Consider the following 22,913-nt stretch of genomic DNA (forward strand, 5'->3'; position numbering starts at 1 on the left):
CATTGACATCAGTGACATACCATCTCTACTCCTTCTGCGATAACAGCAAAATTCACCACATTGAGTTCTTAATATAGCCGCCTGAATTGCATCTAATCTACTTTCAACGTTATTCTCACTGACCCATATGTTTGGCAACCAAAACCAATTACAAGCCTTATTAAAGCTTGATACAATAGAAATGTTATTTTACTGGCACCTTATTTTGTGCCCATGCTACTTTAGATTTACATTTGTTCACTATGGGCCATATGATGCCCTATCATGGGGAAAAATGAAACCGAAAATTCAGTGGAATCTACTTGAGAAAAACAAGAGTGCAATTTGCCACACAGCATGCCCTCCGATATGCACAAACAAGAACTTGTCATAACCATCTGTAGCTCTGTTTACACGAAGATACACGCAGGCCAAAAACCAGAGGAAGTCTGTCTGCATTAATAAATGTGTGGCAGAAGAGCTTGCAAGAAATACATCTTTAACAGATACAGGAAAGTCTGTTTTCAAGTGCAAGGGAACTTGGAATCAACAAAAGTTTACCATCAGCCCAAGTTTGTTTTTATTTTTCAAATATATGCCATGATATCAAACAAATGTACTGGTAGCAGTAGAAGTCATTAAAATAATGACACATATTATTGGCACATACATCCATTTCTGACAATTTGATTTGCTGGTGCTTTAATAATGATAATATGATAATGATAACATAGATTGAAATTTACTGTGTGAAAGAAATAGGGTTGCTTCCCTGGCTCTATCATTTTAATCCTCAAAACTATACATGTACTAGTAGTTTCCTCATTTTACACATGGAGGGACTAAGGTGCTTACCCAAGGTCGCGATGGTGGCACACAGAGACAGAACTGCTGTTAGATTCTAGGCAAACAAATATATCTCCCTAAAGTCTGGCAATGAGTTACAAGAGAATGAAGACTCCAGGTTAGGGAACTGTTAAAGGGATAACGGCATCCGGTTACTCAGATATTTATTGAGTAACAGGCAATGGACATTTGTAGCTAACACCATGTTGATTATGCTTGGGGTATAACATGTGTCTCTTCATAGAAAATAATCTTAAGATGTAGATGCCAAATCTAGTACTGTTTGTACTGAATCACAAAATTCATTGATATTTTACTTAATTTTAAAATAATTAACATTAAACATCTCCATCATGACCTGTAAGAACATAAATGATATATGTGTATTCTCAACCACATTGTCTACTCTTTCTATCCTTTGCTCATTCCTTCATGGTCACGTTGTCTTGGTCCGTTCCTACCTTAGGATGTTTGGAATGCTGTCACCACAGATATTTTTCATGGTTCTTTCAACTCCTTCCAGATGTTGCTCAACTGTTACCTTCTCTATGAGATTTTCTCTGGTTATCCAATCTAAATATGTAGTTTTCCTCCTTGTTATGTACTTTCCATGGTTTATTTTATTTGTTAGCATTCATCATGATCTAACAAAATGTATACTTACTTGTATATTCACTTTTTATTATCTGCATCTCTCACTAGAATGTAATCTCCATGAGGGTAGAGAATTCTGTTTGTGGTGCTACATCAGAAAGTTCCTGACAAACGGATACTCCATAAATTCTTGAATGAGTGAGGAGAATGGATGAATGAATGAGTATATAACATAATCTCTCATTGTAATTATCTAAGATTTCTCATTGTAATTATCTAGGATTCGTTCACTCTAGAAAATTATTTCTCAGAATCTCCCTTCTCTTAGATATATTCAGTCTTTCCATATCATATTCTAAAGATGCCATATTCTGAAGTGACCTCCCTCTGAAACTTGTAGCCCCAACACTTAGCACAACAAGTGTTATTAAAAAATGACCAGGGCCCATTCCAAGGTACATTCCTTTTTGATCAGTTTTTTTTTTTTTTAACTTTTCTATGAACAAATTTCACATTTAGTCATTTTGGCAAAGCCACCAAAGCATACATTTATCTCGTTAATATATAGAATTGTACTTTGATCAATTAATCACAGAATTCACAAACTCTACAAATATCTTTAACCCTAAGCTTGTACTTGAATATGTCCTACTGGCTTTATTTCAAAGATTGGCTAAAAATCCTATAGAGTTTTGCATAATTTTATAATAGCAAGACATAATTTATAAGAAATATTTTCTTAGTGCCTGGGATTCATATTTTTGTACATTTCAATTTTGGCTATTATAGACACTCAATGTTTATCATAAATGTTGCAAATGTTCATGTTTGTAATAGGGATTTCTTTTAGTACTTTCATCAAAATTAAATCCAAAGCACTTTCATTACAAACAACATAATAGAGAGCAGGACATTTCATTGATGCTTGATTAATTAACAAATGCAGAGAAACCTCCCAGGATACCCTCCTCCTACAACCCTGTTCAGCAATTTCCTTCATTCTGTTTATATGAAAACGTTCCAAAAATAACTCATGGAGAAGTTAAAATTTCATTAATTTCATAGAAAACATTAATTTTTCCTACTACTGCTTTAAACATAATAAAGCATGAACTAGCAAATTCTCACATTTTAAGGATGCCAACATGATCCCTAAAGTGGAAAAAAAATTTTTAAAGGGGGTGCCTGGGTGGCTCAGTTGGTTGAGTGATTGGTTGAGCACCCAACTTAGCTCAGGTCATGGTCTCAGGGCATGTGAGTTTAAGCCCCAACATGCATCTGAATCTGTGCTGACAGCTCAGAGCCTGGAGCCTGCTTCAGATTCTAGATCTCCCTCTTTTTCTGCTCCTCCCCTGCTCACACTCTCTCTCTTTTTCTCTAAAATAAATAAACATTAAAAAAAATTTAAGTGGTAAAAAACATAACTCATATCAAGGATGATAGTCATTAAGAACTCTTTTGGAAAACCTGGCTGGCTCACTAGGTATAGCATATGACTCTTGATATTGGGGTCATGAATTTGTGACCCACATTCACTTAAAAATTTTAAAGACATAAAGAGCTCTTTAAAAATATTTGTGATATGTCTGAGTGGAAGAATATCAAATTTCTTTTGTTTCAGACCTTACCCCTCTTTTCCAGTTGGAAACTCTCTAACAATAAATTAGTTAAAATGATCTTTTAGCAGCTACAGACAAATAACATTAATTAATGTTAGCTATGTAAAGTGTTCATGACTTCCTTTGACCCCTAGCAAAAGGCACTACAATCACCAATGATTTTATATTGGGAGCAATTTTCATGACCTGTACTGCTTTCCTCTGATGTAGATCACTCTAATTATAACTTTTCTTTTAGAACTCTTTAGAAAGGCTTTCCTCATGGATCTCCCTCTTCCAGTATAGCTGCATCCATTTTTCTTTTCTTTTTTTTTAAGTTTTTATTTATTACTAAAGTTTATTTATTTATTTTGAGAGAGAGAAATAGGGCAACAGAGAAAGAGAGAGAGAGAGAGAGAGAGAATCCCTAGCAGCCTCCGCATTGTCAGAGCAGAGCCTGACGCGGGGCTCAGACTCACAAACCATGAAATCACGACCTGACCCGAAATCAAGCATTGGACACTTAACCAGATGAGCCATCCAAGCACCTCTGCATCCAGTTTTCTTATCCACTATTCTCACACACTCCAGAGGAGCTACCAATAGGCTCCTACCAATTTGATCTCAGTTAGTTTTGTAGTCCTTAGGGCAGAAAATTCACAGTATCAGATGATTTTAGTATAAAGCAGACCTTGGTTTGAATGTCAGTCCTGTTAAATTGTATCGAGCAAATAATTTAATTCAAAGCTCTGATTTCCTCATCACTAAATGTTTGTAATGAGCAATGAATGAAGATAATATATAATCATATGGCATGTAGGAAGTAGTTGATAAAGACTATCTCATTAATTATTAAGCTATAAATTAGTTATGACCTTATTTACAAGTTCATACTCATTATCACCTTCATAATGGTTAAGGTACAGATAATAATAAAATATTACTTATCAAGTAGTAGAACTATTACCTTTATAATTAATTATTGACATTGTCTGAAGATAATATTCACTGACATTAATACTTTGACTGGAGTAACCTCCAAACTAGTCTGTATGTCTGAAGTCAATTCACTCCAGAAACAGACTCTGAGAGTGACGTTTGTGTGCAGGTTAATTATTGGTGAGTTCTCTCTGGAACAGTATCTGTGATGATCTGAGGGAAGCTGCACTAGTAGAGGGAAAAGGGAAACTGTGATGCATTTGCAAGACAGTTTCTATAGAGGCCTTGGCTGATCCTGTGAGGGATTCTGGAGCAGGGACGGGACTTCAGAGCTGTTCTCTCTCAATCAAGACAAAGGGGGAAGGCCTTTGTACCCCAACATAGATTTTCAGGGAGGGAGCATAGTTCTCCCTGAAAGGGAGACAGCTCCCTTCTGGGCAAGTTAATTCCTAAAGAGGGACTCAGCTGTGAGCTGTCAGTAGCCAATATTTCTGGTAACTAGAAGGATGAGTGCCTGGGTTCTAAATGGGGGTTTTGGGTATTGTCCTAGAACATCCACTGCCAAATTGATACATTTCATAGGTATGTGTGTGTGTGTGTGTGTCTTTGTGTATATATATATATATATATATACACACAAAGACACACACATAGACACACACACACACACACACACACACACACATATATATATATATATATATATATATATATATATATATATTCTCAATCATTATGTACTGTTTAGCATTTTTTTTTAAGATTTCATTTTTTTAAAGTAATCTCTATACCCAACATGGGGCTGGAACTCACAACCTTGAGATCAAGAGATGCATGCTCTACCAACTGAGCCAGCCAGCTGCCCCCTGTTCAGCATTTTAATATAAAAGTATGAGAACAAAATCAAGAAGAAAACATGCTTTTTAAATTGAAAATTTACTATAAGTGTATAAGTGTAGATGATATAGATGTATCATATTTATCTATCATCTATCTATCATCCATCTATCCATCTACCTTTCATTTTCCTTCAGAATTGTAACTTAAAAGAACCCCATAATTTCAATATTAGCTTCCTTCCAGTAATCCTTAGTAGAGAGTAGGATAGTTTTCTCGACAAGTCTCACTTTTGTCCTAAAGTAATGATCAGAATCCAGGTTTGAACAAAGACAAAGAGCCTACACATATGGGCTTTGAATATAAATCTTAATAATTTCAGTTTATCCACATGAGAAGACTTTATCAAAAGCAGTACTTTGTTTATTATACCAACAATTTCATGACATTTGCAATTTACATATAATAGCAAAGATCATTTACTTATTTATTTAAACTTCTTAATTTTGTTCTCTTGAAGGCATTAAGCATATTGACTTTTTTCCATGACATTAATATTTATATCTTTCATATCAACACTCTTGAATCTTCATCTATGATATTTAAAAAAAAAGTAAATGGATGAATTTCAGACCACTGCCGTTGTTTGTAGGTCTATATTTATAGAATCAAAGGGGTCATTGCTTATCTTGTCCTGCACATTGCTGAGCTAATGTTAAGTATGCATTTCCTTTGAAGTCAGTGGAGTCTCGGTTCTTAGATATTCTATTTTATGGCATAGAGCAAAGTAAGAAACTTACTATCAAGAATATCTTTGTAGAATATCTTCTTAAGACATATTTTTATGGTGTTTTTTTTAAGCCAGTAATTGATTTTGCCTAGCTAGGAAAGACACAATCTAAGTATAAACAAATCTTTCCATTTTATTAAGAGAGAATTAGCCTCCTATTTTTGATATGTGAAGAGCCAGTCTACTTTCATCTCAGTCTGAAGTTGGTCTGGATTATTCCAGGCAATTATCTTGGTGTTTTATGTTATGTTATTAGTTAAAAAAAATAACTTGTAGTGCAGATATTGTTATCCACTTTACAAATACAAAAACAAAATTGAGGATCTGAGAGGTTGAGTTTCTTGTTTTAAGTCAATAGTTAGGCCATTCTAACCTAGGCAAACCTGAATTTGTCTGGGGTCTGTCATGACTTCCCTTAACCCTAAATGTGATTACAGGATAACAATGGGATAAAAAAATGCAAATGCATTTTTGTGAATTAATTTACATGACATCCATTTGTTCTTGATTCTTAAATGTTCTAGACTCCTGGCATTTAACCTGAGGAAAAAGAGAGTACTCATTCTTTTCAGTAACTGAGTAGAAGTTGTAAGTTATTTATTTTTACCTATTTCCATACATATAAATGAATACACACACACACACACACACACACACACACACACACACACAGTCTACACACAATAAATGTCTGACATATAGGGAGTCTATTTGAAGGAGGCATATTTTATATTTTAAGATATAAAATATAAATGTATTTAAGTATATTTAAAACATAAAATATAAAAATAAGGCATAAGTATATTTTAATGAATACAAATACAGTAAAATCTAGGATTGTGAGTAACTCATTTCTGCAAGACGAGCAAACATTTCTAATAAATTTTAACTTGATAAACAGGCAATAGGAGTAGTACTTGCAAAACGAGTAGTATGTGATGCTGAATGTCACATGATCATAACTGAGCCAATGATTCTTCTCTCCCTCTCTCTCTCTCTCTATCTCTAGCTGCAGAGGAGGAGAAATCCCTCATTTCAAATAAGGCTAGGTGATGTGAAAAATATGGGAAACAGTGCTAAATTTTGTAGAAAAGCACCGCCCAAATAAGGCTGTAGCAGTGCAAGCAATGAATCTGTTTAACAGCAATGCAATGTCACATTTCTGTGAAATCCTCAAAGGGAGGCAAAAGCAAGTGTCGTTGGATAGGTTCTTTGTTAAAGTCGCGCGAAAAGAAAAAGATTCCATTAAGCCAATATACGGCAGCGATTCCATTAGTGATAGTGAAAGTTGTCCTACACAATAACCCTCCTCTCTCTTGTCTCCCTCACATCATCCACAAAGGTATTCAAAGGTAAGTGCAGGTTGATTTGTTTATTTTTCTTTATATTTTGTATTTTCTTTATTATTTTGTATCTTATTACAGCATAGTAGCCATTTTTACATTAATATTTTTGGATTGTGGAACGAATCATGTAAGTTTCCATTATTTTTTACGGGGAAATTGATATGAAAGTGCTTTGCATTACAAGCATGTCTCTGGAAAGAATTATGCTTGAAAACCAAGATTTTACTGTATCACATTTGGATTTTTAAAATTCTTGGTATTCTAACTATGATTTGTGTGAACTGGACAAATTATTTAATCTTTTTAAATCTCAATTTTAGATCTGTGAAATGGAGATAATCATTATAAGATTACTCTAGGAAATATAAATAATACTTCTTGGCCATCTTTTGTTTAGTAATAAATAAATTCTAGCCATTAGCAAAATTATATATTGAAAGATGTTTATAATTTGAAGAAGTTTAAGTAGACTTACTTCACTGTGTCTCAATCTAGTTAGTAAAAATAAAATTTAAGTTATAAAAATTAAGTGACAAAAGACTTGTAAAAAAGCACAATTCTCTCATTTGCACATGTTTTTACATAGAAATACAATCATTTCTACAGTTTTAATGAAGTTACATATTTTGGAAACAGTTTTGATTAGCTATTTTTTCCAATTGCCAAATCATATTTATAAAATTGCAGAAAGTCTCTCAACTTGATTGGAAAAACACCAGAGAACTAATTAAATATAACATTAGATTCATCATGTTAGTACATTGTAGGCTGCATGTAAATTAGATTAAAAACAAAATTCAACTTGCCAATCTGAAAAAGGATTTTCCTCTAAACATTCTCAAAAGAACATATATATTAATAGAATATTGCATATACTTATTTTTAGAGAAAAAATTTTTTTCTAAAGCCTAACAAAACACTAAATTATCCCTATCAAAATTCACAGAGAGGCATTGGTAACAATGCTATTCAGATATTAAATAGGACGCTTTGTTATAAGTTCAATTCTTTTTCAATTGTTTTTTCTCTTTGCTTTCACACTTAATGCTCAACAATATTCATAGAGTAGATGTTCTGTTCTCAGAACCATGAAAACTATAAACAAACAGAGTAGTAGAGTAGTAGAGTAGGAGAATAAAGACATGTGATGATAACATCAGAATAATTCCTGAACCCTAAGAATAATACCTGAAATTTGTATAGGATTAAACAGTTGAACTCAGTGTTAAAGTATAGTTTTGAATCAGACACAAACTAAAAGCAGAAAGAAAAGCATACGTAAAGACACTATGGCAGGAGATATAGAGCATGTTTATAGAATGCCAACAATTTGGAATTGTTATATAAGGTGTAGAGATGTATTTTCCATGAGACAAATCCCCATGATTCAAGCATCCTCACTGACATAGGCTTCATCCAAGAACCCAGGAGATACAATGTGTCATATATATATATATATTTTTAATTACAAAATTGATATATTTTGGATATAACCAGTTTGGACCACTGTTCCTCTCTATTCTAACTTCTCTGTGATACTTTCCCTCATGCCATGTTGGACTGAAGGGGTGATTGCTATTTCTGTTATATGATTAATGGGAACTGGAGTGGGTATACACTGCTTGACTTAGTTGGACATATTTTTGTGATTTGAAATCACTTGTACATATTGCTAAGTTATTGCCAGTCATCTTGTTGTAGGAGTGGTTTTCAAGGGTTCTTGCTGTACAACATATAGCCCCATGTTGAATTATAACATGAAGGTATAACATTAGTTTCTTTCCTAGGTTTTGTGATGCTTCTCTTATTTGTAATATTTTTTAAAATTTTTCAGTGTTTTCTGTGCCTAACATATGCATTTTAAGTAACTACGCACTTTCATACCTACTTGGAATCTTATTTTTCTCAAAAAAGCCTCTCCACCCACAACCCCTCAATTGTTTAAATCTCAGTCACCACAAAATCTATCTACTGAGAGGATCATATGGTTCTTATCCTATCTTTTATTAATGTGGTGTATTATGTTGATTGATTTGTGAATATGGATCTACACTTGCAACCCAGGAATAAATCCCACTTAATCATGGTGAATGATTCTTTTAATGTAGTGTTGGATTTAATTTGCTAGTATCTTGTTGAGAATTTTTGCATCCATGTTCATCAGGAATATTGGCCTGTAGTTCTCTTTTTTAGTGGGATCTTTGTTTTTGGAATCAGGGTAGAGCTGCCCTCATAGAATGAGTTTGGAAGTTTTCCTTCCATTTCTATTTTTTTTTTTTTTTTTTTTTTGGAACAGTTTGAGAAGAATAAGTATTAACTCGTCTTTCATTGTTTGGTAGAATTCCCCCGTGAAGCCATCTGGCCCTGGACTTTTGTTTGCTGGTTTTTGATTACTGACTCAATTTCTTTGCTGGTTATTGGTCTGTTCAAGTTTTCTATTTCTTCCTGTTTCAATTTTAGTAGTTTATATGTTTCTAGGAATTTATCCATTTCTTTCAGAATGTCCATTTTGTTGGCATATAATTTTTCATTATATTCTTTTAGGATTATTTGTATTTCTGTGGTGTTGGTTGTTATTTCTCCTCTATCATTTGTGCTTTTATTTATTTGGGTCCTTTTTCTTTTATTTTTGATAAATATGGCTAGCAGGTTATCAATTTTATTAATTTTTTCAAAGAACCAGCTCCTGATTTCATTGATCTGTTTTCCTGTTTGTTTGTTTTTAGTTTCTATACCACTTATTTCTTCTCTAATCTTTATTATTTACCTTCTTCTGCTGGCTTTAGCCTTCATTTGTCGTTCTTTTTCTAACTCCTTAGGTGTGAGTTTAGGTTGTCTATTTGAGATTTCTTGCTTCTAGATGTATACCTGTATTGTATACTTCCCTCTTAAGACCACTTTTACTGCATCTCAAAGGTTTTGGGCCGTCATGTTTTCATTTGTTTTCATGTATTTTTAAATTTATTCTTTAATTTACTGGCTGACACATTCATTGTTTAGTAGGGTGCTCTTTAATTTCCATGTATTTGTGGTCTTTCCAAATTTTTTTCTTGTGGTTGATCTCAAGTTTTATAATGTTGTGGTCAGAACCCTGTGGTCAGGGTACGATGTGAATCATTTTGTACTTGTTGAGGCCTGATTTGTGACCTAGTATGTGATCTATTCTGGAGAATGTCCCATGTGTATTTGAAAAGAATGTATATTCTGCTGCTTTAGGATGAAATGTTCTGAATATATCTGCTAAGTTCATTTGTTCCAGTGTCATTCAAAGCCATTTTTCTTTGTTGATTTTCTGCTTACATGTCTGTTATTGATGTAAGTGTGGTGTCAAAGTCTCCTACAAATTTTGTATTATTATCAATGAGTTATTTTATATTTGTTATTAATTGTTTTATACATTTGAGTTCTTTCAAGTTGGAGGCATAAATATTTACAAATATTAGTTCTTCTTGTTGGATAGTTTCCTTTATTATGATACAGTGCCCTTCCTCATATCTTGTTACGGTCTTTGGTTCAAAATCTAGGTTGTCTGATATAAATATTGCTACTCTGGCTTTCTTTTGACATCTATTTGCATGATATATGTTTCTCCATCCCCTCAATTTCAATCTGCAGGTGTCTTTAGGTCAAAGTGAGTCTCTTGTAGTCAGTATATAGATGGGTATTATTTTTTTGTTTGTGTTTTTTAATCCATTCTGTTACCCTATGTCTTTTGATTGGAACATTTGGTGCATTTACATTCAGAGTCATTCTTGATAGCTATGTATTTAGGGCTATTTTATTATTACTTTTGTCATTGTTGGAGATTTTCTCTGTTCCTTTCTAGTCTTTGTCACTTTTGGTCTCTCCTTCCCACTCAAAGTCCTCTTTAATATTTCTTGCAGGGCTGTTTAGTGATCATGAACTCCTTTACTTTTTGTTTGTCTGGGAAACTATCTCTCCTTCTATTCTGAATGATAGCTGCTTGATAGAGTATTCTTGGCTGCAGATTTTCTCCATTCAGCCAATTGAATATATTATGCCTTTCACTTCTGGCTTGCCAAGTTTCTGTGGAGAGATCTGGAGCTAACTTTATGGGTCTTCCCTTATAAGTTAGGGACTTCTTTTGTCTTGCTGCTTTTAGGATTTTTTCTTTATCACTACATTTTGCAAATTAACTGCAATATGTCTTGGGGATGGTCTACTTTTGTTGATTTTGGTGGTAGTTCTTTGTGCTTCCTAGATTTGGATATCTGTTTCCTTCCCCAGGTTAGGGAAGTTTTCAATTGTTATTTCCTCAAATAAAACTTCTGCCCCTTTTCTCTTTCTTCTTCTGGGATTCCTTTGATACAAATGTTATTAAATTTTATGGAGCCACTGAATTCCCTAAGTCTACTCTCGTGATCCATCATTCTTCTTTCTTTTTTGTTCAATTTCATTAATTTCCATAATCCTATTTTCTACATCAGTTATTCATTCCTCTGCTTCTTCTATCCTTGTGGTCATTATATCCCGTCAGTTTCAAATATCAGTTATTGCATTTTTCATTCTTCCTGATAGTTTTTTAACTCTTTTATGTCTGTAATAAGGGTCTCCCTGATGACTTCCATGCTTTTCTCAAGGCCAGCAACTATTCTTATGATTGTTATTTAAAAAATTTTTTTTAACGTTTATTTATTTTTGAGACAGAGAGAGACAGAGCATGAACGGGGGAGGGTCAGAGAGAGGGAGACACAGAATCTGAAACAGGCTCCAGGCTCTGAGCAGTCAGCACAGAGCCCAACGCGGGGCTTGAACTCATGGACCGCGAGATCATGACCTGAGACGAAGTCGGTCGCTTAACCGACTGAGCCACCCAGGCGCCCCATGATTGTTGTTTTAAATTCTCCATCAGACATATTACTGATATCTGCTTCAATTTGATCTCTGGCTGTGATCTTTTCTTCTTTCATTTGGGATGAATTCCTCCATCTTGGCATTTTGTCTAGGTCTCTGTCTTCTTCTCTGTGTTAGAAAAGCCTGTTAACTTTCCTGTTCCTGAGTGTAATGACTTTATAAAGAAGAGGTCATGTAGTGTCCAAGGCCTGGAACTGCATATGTGTTGTGTGCACTTTGTTACTGTGCTTTGGCTCTTCTATCCCTCAGGTCAGTTTTCTGCATAGTTTCTCCTTGCCTGCAGTGGAGTGTGTTTGGACCTTGGCCAGAGTGTGGTGAGTTTTAACTAGGTGTGCTCTGGTCTGCTTGTTAAATTAGACCTTATGCTTCTTCTACTAAACTGAAGCCTTGCAGAACTCTATGGTTGGTAGACATGGTGTGTGCAGGGGTTTGTGTTAGTTTTCTGGGGAAGGGGCCCACTGAGCTGGTCCTTAGGCACACTTGCCCGAGAAAAGCAGTACCAGCAGAGCACAGGGTGGCAGGACTTTGTGTAAGCAGTTTAGACAGCCAGTGATGGTACAGTACTTTTTACTGAAGACGGTTTATGCTGAGGAGGTGGGGGAGGGAAATGGCATCAGTCAGATTCTTTGTCTCTGGAGACCAGAGTCCATGCTTGCTGCTCTCATGAAAGCACTCCCAGAATAGCAAATAGTTTTCCGTTTTGCATCCCATGCTTTTTTCAAATTGTTATTTTTATGTTGTCTGTCTCCAGGTTACTTGCCTTCCTGGAACAGTGCATGCACTTTGTATCCCAGCCAGGCCTGCTGACTTTGAAAGCTCCAAACTTTAGGGACTTAGTGTGGAGAGAGTGCCTGTGCTTGTCTTCTGGGAGAGGGTCTCACCATACTGTGATGAATGCAAATTTGACTGAGAAAGGCAGTCATGCCAGAACGCAGGGGCATGAGGTTTGGAGCAAAGCAGGTTAAACAGCCAGTGACTGGGTTAGCTGCCCTCAGCAGGTGTCTCCACTCCTATGCTGAGGGGAGGGGGAGTGAAAGACACCTCTCACAGATGCAGGAAGAATGAAGTCTCTCCCCAGGCACCTTAGGCAATCCTCAAATCATGCTGTCTGCCTGGGGTTGCTTGCTTGCTTTCTCACCAGGTGTAGGGCAGTGCCCTCAGGTCTCTATCCCAGTCAAGCTTACAGACCTCTAAAACTCCAGTCTTTGAGCCTGGCTGATTGCAAAAACTCACAAAATCAGCCTTCTCATTTTCCCCTCCTATGGCTTTGAGGAAGTGTTCTTGTGCATTCTCTTGCATTTCTCCATGACCAGGGCTCCCTCCCCACTGTAGCATCTGTGATCTGTTTCTCCCTCAAACCATATCTCTGCACTTCCTGCCTTCCTCAATATGGCCTCTTGTCTCCCTCTAGTTGTGCAGTTTGTTCTGTCAGTCCTCATGTTGATTTCTTGGGTATTTAGAATGGCATGATAGTTATCTGGCTGTATTCAAGGGATCAGGCAAGGCTAAGGTCTTCTTACTATGTCACTATCTTAGCTCCTCAGGCACCACAAAATGTATATTTTTTCCTAACCATTAGTTTTACAGATGACGAGACATGAAGAAACATGGGAATGAGATTATAAATATGGGCAGAAAGTACCTTTTAGAGGACTGTGTGCCACTGAACCATGTTTGAATGGCTGATAGGCCAAGTTATGTCCTCTGTGTGTTATTGTACTATACAGAACACAAGCTGAGAATCATATTTACAGGCAAACAATTATAATCAACTTGATATTGGGGAACACTAATTTTGAGCTCCAATTTTTACTTCCCCCAAATCCATTTCCAGTCCATTCCCATTAGTAGATCTACATTATAAAAAAAGTGTCTATTAAAATTATTATTTTTAAATTTCATCTATAAGAAATTATGGAACCCTTTTCTCTCTTGTTATATAATTGCCTAAAAGTATCATTATTTTGCCTTTTGACTTGTAAAACATAAAAGGCTATTTACTATCTGGCTCTTTACAGAAAAAGTGTCCTGACTTCTGCTATAAGCAATGGTGAGTCATTGGAGTTCTTTTTAAACCAGAGGATGGTGTTACTAGCTCTGAATTTAGCAAGGACCTAGATGAAAAAAATGCAGATGTTCTCAACAAAGAGAAAGACAGAGACAGAGACAGAGAGGAAATTTAAATACAAGGACTTTGGTGTAAAAGTTCCTGGCACATAGTAAGATGCTAAGTAAACAATGGCTCCCTATAGTTGAGATAGAATAAGTTTTAGAGAAAGGTGACAGAGATATACAAAATACTGAATGATTCATCATCCAGACTATTTAATAAAAAATATTTAACTCCCATCCAAAATATTTCCTTTTATTAAATTACTGGACAAGTCATGTATATTAGGTGCTTGACATGTGAGCAGGCTACCTCTGGAAAAGTTTGGATGAAGGCAATTTCCAACCATTCTTTTTGTGTAAATTTAATCCAGCACCTTAGGGCAAGAATCCTTAGGTCTGAATAAGAAGTTTTTCTCAGTCAAGGTAGGAGAGTAGCGATAGCTGGGATAAGTGAGCCAGAAACTTATAAGCCAAAACGAGAACATTTACATGAAGTTGATCTTGACTTGGTGCTAGTAGCAAGTGGAGTATCCAACTCTGAAAACGTTTCTCTAATCTCTTGAGTTAAACAGCATCCTAACAGGTTTGCAGAGAGTGACTTGAGGAGGGTGCTGCCTTTTTTTCTAGTCTTAACCTATGTGACACCTTTAATTTCAACCGGCTACATATCTCTCATTGTCTTTATTTATTCAATGCATTAATTGATTGTCAGTTTCACACCAGACACTTTTCCCAGCTCTGAAGACCCTCTTTTGGCTCTTATGCTGCACAAAGATAAATGGGAGAGTCATACACCTAACAACCCAGGGATCAGTGCAATGTAATTATGTGGATAAACACAGACATGAGAGCACATAAGATAGCTCTTTGCCTGAACCATGGGTGAAAGGGGAAAGTTTCCCAGAGCGTGTGAGTTCTAGCTGAGTCCAGAAGAGCAAGTTGGGGTTATTCAGATAAAGTGAGAGAAGGACATCCTAGGCAAGGGAGAATATGTTGTTCAGTGAACTAGAACTCATTATAGTTTGTACAGGTCATGACTGTAAAGGTGATTGGATATAATAAAGGTGAGAATGGATAGGTGTGCAGAAGGAGTAGGACACTTCCTCAAAAAGAAAATAAATATTAATAGGCTAAGAATGGTTATAATTTAAGTAAAGAGTGAGATATTTTCTATTCCACTTTCCCCATTTTGTGATTTTTTCCTTGATATTAAAAAAAATGCTGGAAATTTGCCAAAAAAGTATGTATGTATTTATACACGGTGACAAATACATGATTTCTAAAAGCTATTATGTATTTCATGAGTAGAAGAAGTTCATACTATCATTTTAAAACAAAAATACATGTGTTTCCTCATTTAAAAGCAATATCAGGCTGAACCTCTTGTTAAGAAGGGAGTATATGGTCCAGACTTTGAAGCATCATTAATACTTCCAAACCCCTACGGTTTCTTTTTTTTAACTGGGAGTCAGTAATTTAGTAGATACATAAAGTACATCTATAACAAATACGCTTAGAATAAATGTCTTAAATGATGTTGAGCATATACAGGTAATAACCTCAACTATCAAATCTATTATTTAATAAACAAATCCTGGGTTTTATTAACATTTGGTAGTAAGTCTCATGAATTTTTAAATTTTACTAGTTTACATAATTTTAAATAACTGGAGTGTGTGTGTGTGTGTGTGTGTGTGTGTGTGTGTGATTTCTCTGTTTAAAAAATAAGGAAGCAAAAAAAAAAAATAAAAAAAATAAGGTAGCATTTCAGTGTGGCATCTCAAGATACCAGCTTCAAAGGAATGTTCTGTTTAATATAACTGATATGTGCCTTTATATACAGGGGCAGTCTGTAAGTACAACCTACTGTTGCTTTTGTGTTCTTCTGGGCAAATTACTTTTGCTATTTTGCTTCATCCTTTCTTGAATGAGGATACATGCCTTGTTCTGGATACTTCTCTTGGACTCGACACCTGATAAGGTTCAAACTAATAGCAACCTTCACTCCTCTTCTCAACTATTATTTTCATTTGCTCCTCTAAGTAAATGTTCTCTCAAATCCTGAAAATTAGCCCAACCTGGTCCTGACCTGGTAAACCCACTTCCATGGGCACTTACTCCAAATGTACCACTTTTCCAGAGTTCCTGTTGAATTTGTCCTAATGTTAAAGAAATAGGAATGATATTGCATTATGAAAGTCATGAAGAATACATTCTGTAATGAAAATGTCATATATCATTGATCATTTTCTTTATATTGAAGACTAATTACTTTGCTGCTAAGTGAACTTTGCCTAAATGGACTTCCAATTAGTGTCTGGTGATGAGTATGACCTGAAATGTCATCCTCTTTTGGAAATGCTCAGGGAAATGGGAGTTTACTTCCTTTATTCCTGGGTAACATGTAATACAAACTGAGCAGAGCATTTTATTGATAGAAAATTTTCCAACATTTACTTATCAGAAAAGATTTTTGTGCCTTGTTTCTAGGTATTTGTCAGCTGCAGAAGACAGACATAAAACAAATAATTCAAATAAAATGTGACAAATTTCATAATAACGGTAGATATGCTAGACAGTAGATATGCTAAATGAAAGCTTAGGGAAAGGAATGCCTCCCTGAACTGGGGCTGTAGTGAAATTGGGGTGGTCTTTAGAGATGGAAAACTTGCATCAGAAAGGAATTTGGGAAGAAACATTTTAGGCTTGTGGAACATGTAAAGTGTTGTGACATGGAAGGGTGTAAATTTGGAAACAGCTAGTTGGTGTGCTTAAATATAGAGATGGTGTGAGGGGTGGAGATTGGAAAGAAGTGAAGAAAAGGGCTGGGAAGCTATTTAAATTATAGAATCTGAAATTCATACTAAGGATTCTTTTTTTCCTAAATGTGATGACAAGCCATTGAAAATATTAAAACAGAGGAGTTGCATAGAAGTATGTGTTTTTGACAAAGGTCATTCTTGTGGAAATTTGGGAAGTATATATCAAACAAAGAACTTGCAGTTAGAGAGATCAGTTCTGAGTCTATTTTTTGTAGCCCATGTTGATCCAGTGTAAGTCATAAGGCAGTGACAATGGAAAAAGAAAAAGAGATATCCAGTGTCCCAACTGATCTATTCTTAAATTGTTACTTTCTTAAAATCAAACTAGATACTAGATTCCTCTTTTTCAAGCAGAATTTGAATTTTGTCATAGCCATGCACAAAAGCATTCGATGATGTTCAATTACTTATCAAATTAAATCTTTGTCTTCACAGAAAGACTTACATCTTACCTTTTATTTTATTTTTGATTTTTTGTTTCTTTCTTCTACAATCAGCAGTCTAGTCAAACCTGAACTCTTTCTGTACCTTAAAAATATGTTCACATAAACTTCAGCAAATTATTTGGCTTCATTTGCCTCATGTTTATAAACAAAATAACAGATCTACCTGTACAACTGTTAAGAATATTAGATAATAGAATTCTATTTTTGAACGGATTTAATAAATTTAGCACTTTATATTATTATTCCTATTCCATATGTCTACAACTTTTCTCACATTCTGTTCTATATGTAAAATTCTATTTACCCATCTATCCCTGTCAAAATTTGATCTCTCCTTTAAGACCAGAATCAATCCTTAGCTGTACCTTCTCCCTAAATTCCCAATGAAACTGTCGCTTTGTGTTACACTTGTTCCTGAATTTCTCATTACATTCTGTTTTGTATTTAATTATGTTTTTATTTGTCCTCATCCATTTGGCTGTTTTTATTGAAAGAGGAAGTCATGTTTTGCTCATAATGGAAGGAGCATGTTGTAGGTCATAAATATATTCAGTCAGTTTTAAAGGCCATGTGAGAGATTAGAATGCCATTCAGTTACATCATGAGGATGCTAATCTGATAGGATCCAGAAGAGGTTGTTTTTGAGATATTGAAGTGGGCACTCCCAAAGCCTATATGGTTTCATTCTATTTTCTATGTGACTGCAGCAGGACTAATAAATGCTCATTTTGAACTAAGTCAAGTTTCTTACATACTTGGCCATGTACAACTTGGGATGTCAAGGATGGGTAGAAAGTCTAATTATCAATTTTTATTGAGTTTATTTTCTGGCAAATTGTGTATGAGAACCCATTTTTTATGCCTTGAAAAACAGCACACTGCCTTATTGAAGGAGGACTATCAAACCTTTGTCTATAGCTAAGGTTGGTGTGATGATGTTGTATAACCACAATACCCACACAATAGAACATAAAAAAAATAAATAAAAATTGGGATATGGTATGGCTGATAGTGAAAACATTCCATGGATACAGGGATATTAATACCTGGAAATTTAGAAGTCAGAAGGAGTGAATCACGTGTTATATCAGTTGATTCATTAAAGGAAGTCTTTTTCTGGAGAAGTAGATAGGCTGCTTGAGGCAAACCATTTCATGGGTAAAAATTAAAGGTACTGATTACTCCAACACCATACTGGGGCAAGGGGGTCTTTCTGAAGTAGAATTTATGCAGGGTCTCTATTAGTTTCTTAGAGCTGTTGTAACAAAGCAGAACTAATTTGGGTAGTTTAAAACAACAGAAATTTATTATCTCACACCTCCAGAGGCCAAAAGTTCAATATCAAGGTGTTGGCAGGGCTACCCTCCCTCCAAAGGCAATAGGGAAGGATCCTTCCTTGCTTTCTCCAGCTTCTCATTGCCCCAAGTGTTCTTTGGCTTAGAGATGCATTTCTCCAATTTATGCCTCCATATTTACATGGCATTCTCTCATCTTCCCTCTTTATATACCAGTCACATTGGGTTAAGGGCCCACCCTATTCCAGTATGACCTCATCTTAGCTAATTATATCTGCAATGTCACTATTTCCAATTAAGGTCACATCCTGAAGTTTTAGGGCTTAAAACATCATAACTTTTGGAGATCATGATTCAAGCCATAACAGGGTCCACTCACATGATTCAATCCACAAAGTTGCAGCTGCTTTTACTAAATATTTTGATTTCTTTACTCAAATGTTATTCCTTAATAATTCTGGAAGAGTTTTTCTCCATTCAAGGCTCTCATAATGGGAGCCTATAGGTAACACCTCATCTAGGTTTACTTTGGGGAAAGTGAATCCCTCTGTTCCATGTGGAGATTGACCTAATAGCTTAATGGTTTTCTTTCTTCAGAAACTTGAAATCCCATAGAAGGAGATAATAGATTAGGAAGCTTTTATTTTTTTAAGACTAGGTGTCAGAAATAGGTAAATCAATATAATGAAATGTATTACCAGTTTACCAGCATTTCAAACTGCTAATAGTCCAGATCATCATCTATGACATTTAAATTAGTACATATAAACCTAAAACCATAATTTTTGGCTAATAAATTTGGCAAGGGAAATTTCCAACTCTTTAAAGTCTACCTTAAAAACAACTATACCATAGTAAATTTGCTAAGTGAATTACTGGTTGCTGAACTTTGCTTAGGAATTAAGTATTTGTTTTTAAAGCCTGAGAAGACATGAATATTATAATTAAATTGTGTTTAATAAAACCTTTTTCATGAGAATACTTCTGTGTCTAGTCAATACCATTTCATGACTTTCATATTTATAGATACATTCTAGAAGATTGAAGTGAAGCTAGTGGAGAGGTAATGACTATGACCACTTGGACCATGCCTTTACAGTGTAAATACTGGACTTTTTAATCTTAATAAATAATTAAAGATGTATCTACTGTAGCCATTGTTTATGATATTTTGTTTTGACTTGGCCACTGATACACCTTATTTTAAACCTTGCTAGCTACACTGCCTTCATCCTAATCTATCAAGGTCTCCTTCAGAAAACTCCAACATGAAAAGAAGCTACTGAATTTACAGAAATATAACATAGAATGTGACAGAGATGAACAAGAAGCAGGCTACTGTTGTGAAATAATTCCATATCTTGTTTTCAAGGAAAAGACATCATTACAGAACAATATTGTAAATAACTTAATTTTGATTTATTAAGTGTTTACGGAAAACATATTAGTATGAAAGTACAGTCTACTCTCCATTTATTGTTCTCCTTGTCTCCTTAGTATATAAAAGTTAGTTGATACATAGTAGACACCCCCTCTTCCCCAAAAAAGCTTTTTTAACTTAATTGAATGCCAATCAAAAAGTCTATTTTAAATATGACAATGACTAGAAATCTAGAAATTTGGGAACTTTTTTTTTCTAAGCTTGTTAAATAAGACTAGTTTCTGGGGTATACTAACTGCTTACTTTCATAAAAATATTGCATTATGTGAAGAAGAGATTACTAACAAGGTAAAAGAGGGAAAATTTCTGCCTATTACTGAATAAATTAATCAGATTTTATTCTTCCCCTTAGAACACTTTTTGATAATGATTAGCATCTGATGGATAATAAGTACAGATTCATAAGACATTTTATCAAAATGTGTAATGTAAAGAAGTTTCTAAAAGCCCTAGTGGGAAATCAATAAGGTGTTGGTATACTGAATTTCATTTAGAGTAAAACATTAAACTATGGTTACTGAGAATAAATAAATATTTTACTTCTGCAGAAGGAACAAAAACGCATAAGGGCATTCTTATAAACAGTTAAGAAAAAAACATAAAGAAGTGATTTCAGAAGTTAATATTTAGTTTTAGAAAGGGTAAAACAAACAACATGATTCTAAACATAGGACTATTTTTAATAAAAGCTGTAATGACAAATGCAGTCTTCTATATTTAGTATCACTATTATATGTAACTTTTAAGTTATAGAATACTTAATATAACTAAAGTCAGCTGTCAATGGAAAATACAGTTGTGTCTGTCATTAAATTTCAAATAAAATCATCCTTCAGTAACACAATTTCTTGTAAGTGTGTAATTGCCTAATTTTAATACATTTGAGAAATATTATCTAAAATTGAACTAGAAGTAGGAAATAGGAAAGTAGGAAAGAAAAAGGAATATAATATTATAGCTTTGTAACTTAAATCCAATATACCTTTGATGTTATTGATAGAATTAGCCTTGCCAACACTTGCATGATGCTTGCGATCCTAGGAACAAGCAATCCATTGGCTGGTAGAAAGACCTCTGAGCCCATTTTGAAACCAGGAAAATAAATTATTATAAGACTTACACATTGAGTCCATGTGTTCTGATCCCAACCCCACTTTTGCATCATCTAGAATATTGAGTTCGTTTTCATTAAAAATATGCTGAGGGGCACCTGGGTGGTTCATTCGGTTAAGTGTACAACTCTTGAGACTCTTGAATTTGGCTCAGGTGTGAGATCAAGCCCCACCTAGGGCTCTACACTGACAGTATGAAGCCAGCTTGGGATTTTCTCCCTCTCCCTCTCCCTCTCTTTCTGCCCTTCATCCTCTCTCTCTCTCTCTCTCTCTCAAAAATAAATAAACTTAAAAAAAAGTACACTTATCTTTAAAAAAAAAAATTTTGAATACAGGAATGAATCCAAGATGTTCTTCATCTTGTCTCCACAATCCAATTACTAATTTTAAAATGCCAAATGATTATTGATGTTATGAAAAGGGTAAAACAGACAAAATTAAAGATAATAAACAATGGGGGCACCTGGGTGGCTCAATCGGTTAAGCATCCAACTTCCGGTCAGGTCATGATTCAGTGGTTCCTGGTTCAAGCTCCGCGTCAGGTTCTGTGCTGACAGCTGGGAGCCTGGAGTCTGCTTCTGATTCTGTGTCTCCCTCTCTCTCTGCCCCTCCCCTACTCACACTCTGTCTCTCTGTCTCTCAAAAATAAATAAGCATTAAAACATTTTTTAAAAAAGATAATAAACAATGATGATTAAATAATTACTCCCATATAGCCACAGTCTGACATAGCTTTGCAAAAACCAGGAGTTCTATTATGCACTATAAGGGGAGAGTACCAAAGGTCCCCAAACTTGAAATATATTGCTATGAATTTACCAGAAAATACCACCTATATTCACTTCTTGATAAAAACAACACAACTTGATTGATAAGAAATCATAAAGAAAGCCATGCCAGGTCTGGAAAGGGTTCCCATTCTCAGTTTTTATATAACATATTCTCAAACTTCCAATACTGTTCGATAAAATCTAAATATATATACTGCTAATTTCATTATTAATGAAAGAAGGTAGAGTCATTTCAATTTAAACAAACAAAAATTAACACAAGATACTTCCAAATACTCACATCATCAAATACATTTTAAAACCAAGAAATAAGTAAGATTTATTGTTTACATTACAGGAAAAATAAGAGAAGCTCTTTGTATATTGCTAATAATGTATTCATATATTATTCATATATAAGGCAAATCACTTTTCAGCTCACATATATAATGATATTTTGTGATTTATAAACGAATCTATAATGTATAAAACACTGCTAAATTTAATATATGAAAAACAAAACTAGACCTTGCCCTAAGGATCTTCTAGTCTAATAATTTTGACCTAATTATTGTTTTACATTTAGATTATTAGAATATTTGTTGATTAGCCATATCTTTATTTTGGCAATAAATAATGTAACATTATTGTTTCTGGTGGATAAGCTAAAAGAGGGAAGATACCGTGGCATTTTTACATACCTGTCTATTTATACATTTACAGAGGACAAGCTTGAGTTCCTTCCATTATACTAAACTTCCATGCACTCCTAATCTAAATATCTTATAATATATATTTAGTATAATATGAAAGCAACAAAAATTAAAAAAATAAAAGCAGCAAAATAAAATAACAGATTATCTTCAAAGAATAACAGCATAATTTACAGGTGGCTTCCTAACTTAGCAAAGTTGCAGGATACAAGGTTACTAGCCAAAAAGGCGAAATAATCTGAATATCCATCAAATAAGGAATGAATAAGCAAAGTATATTTTATCCAGACAATGGAAAGCAACTCATTATTTAAAAAGAATAAGCTAGTGATATATTAAACAATGGGTATGAATCTCAAAATAACTGTGTTGAATGAAATAATTCAGACAAAAAGAGT

This window comes from Panthera onca, chromosome B4, assembly GCF_046562875.1.
Source record: "Panthera onca isolate mPanOnc1 chromosome B4, mPanOnc1 haplotype 2, whole genome shotgun sequence".
NCBI lineage: Eukaryota > Metazoa > Chordata > Mammalia > Carnivora > Felidae > Panthera > Panthera onca.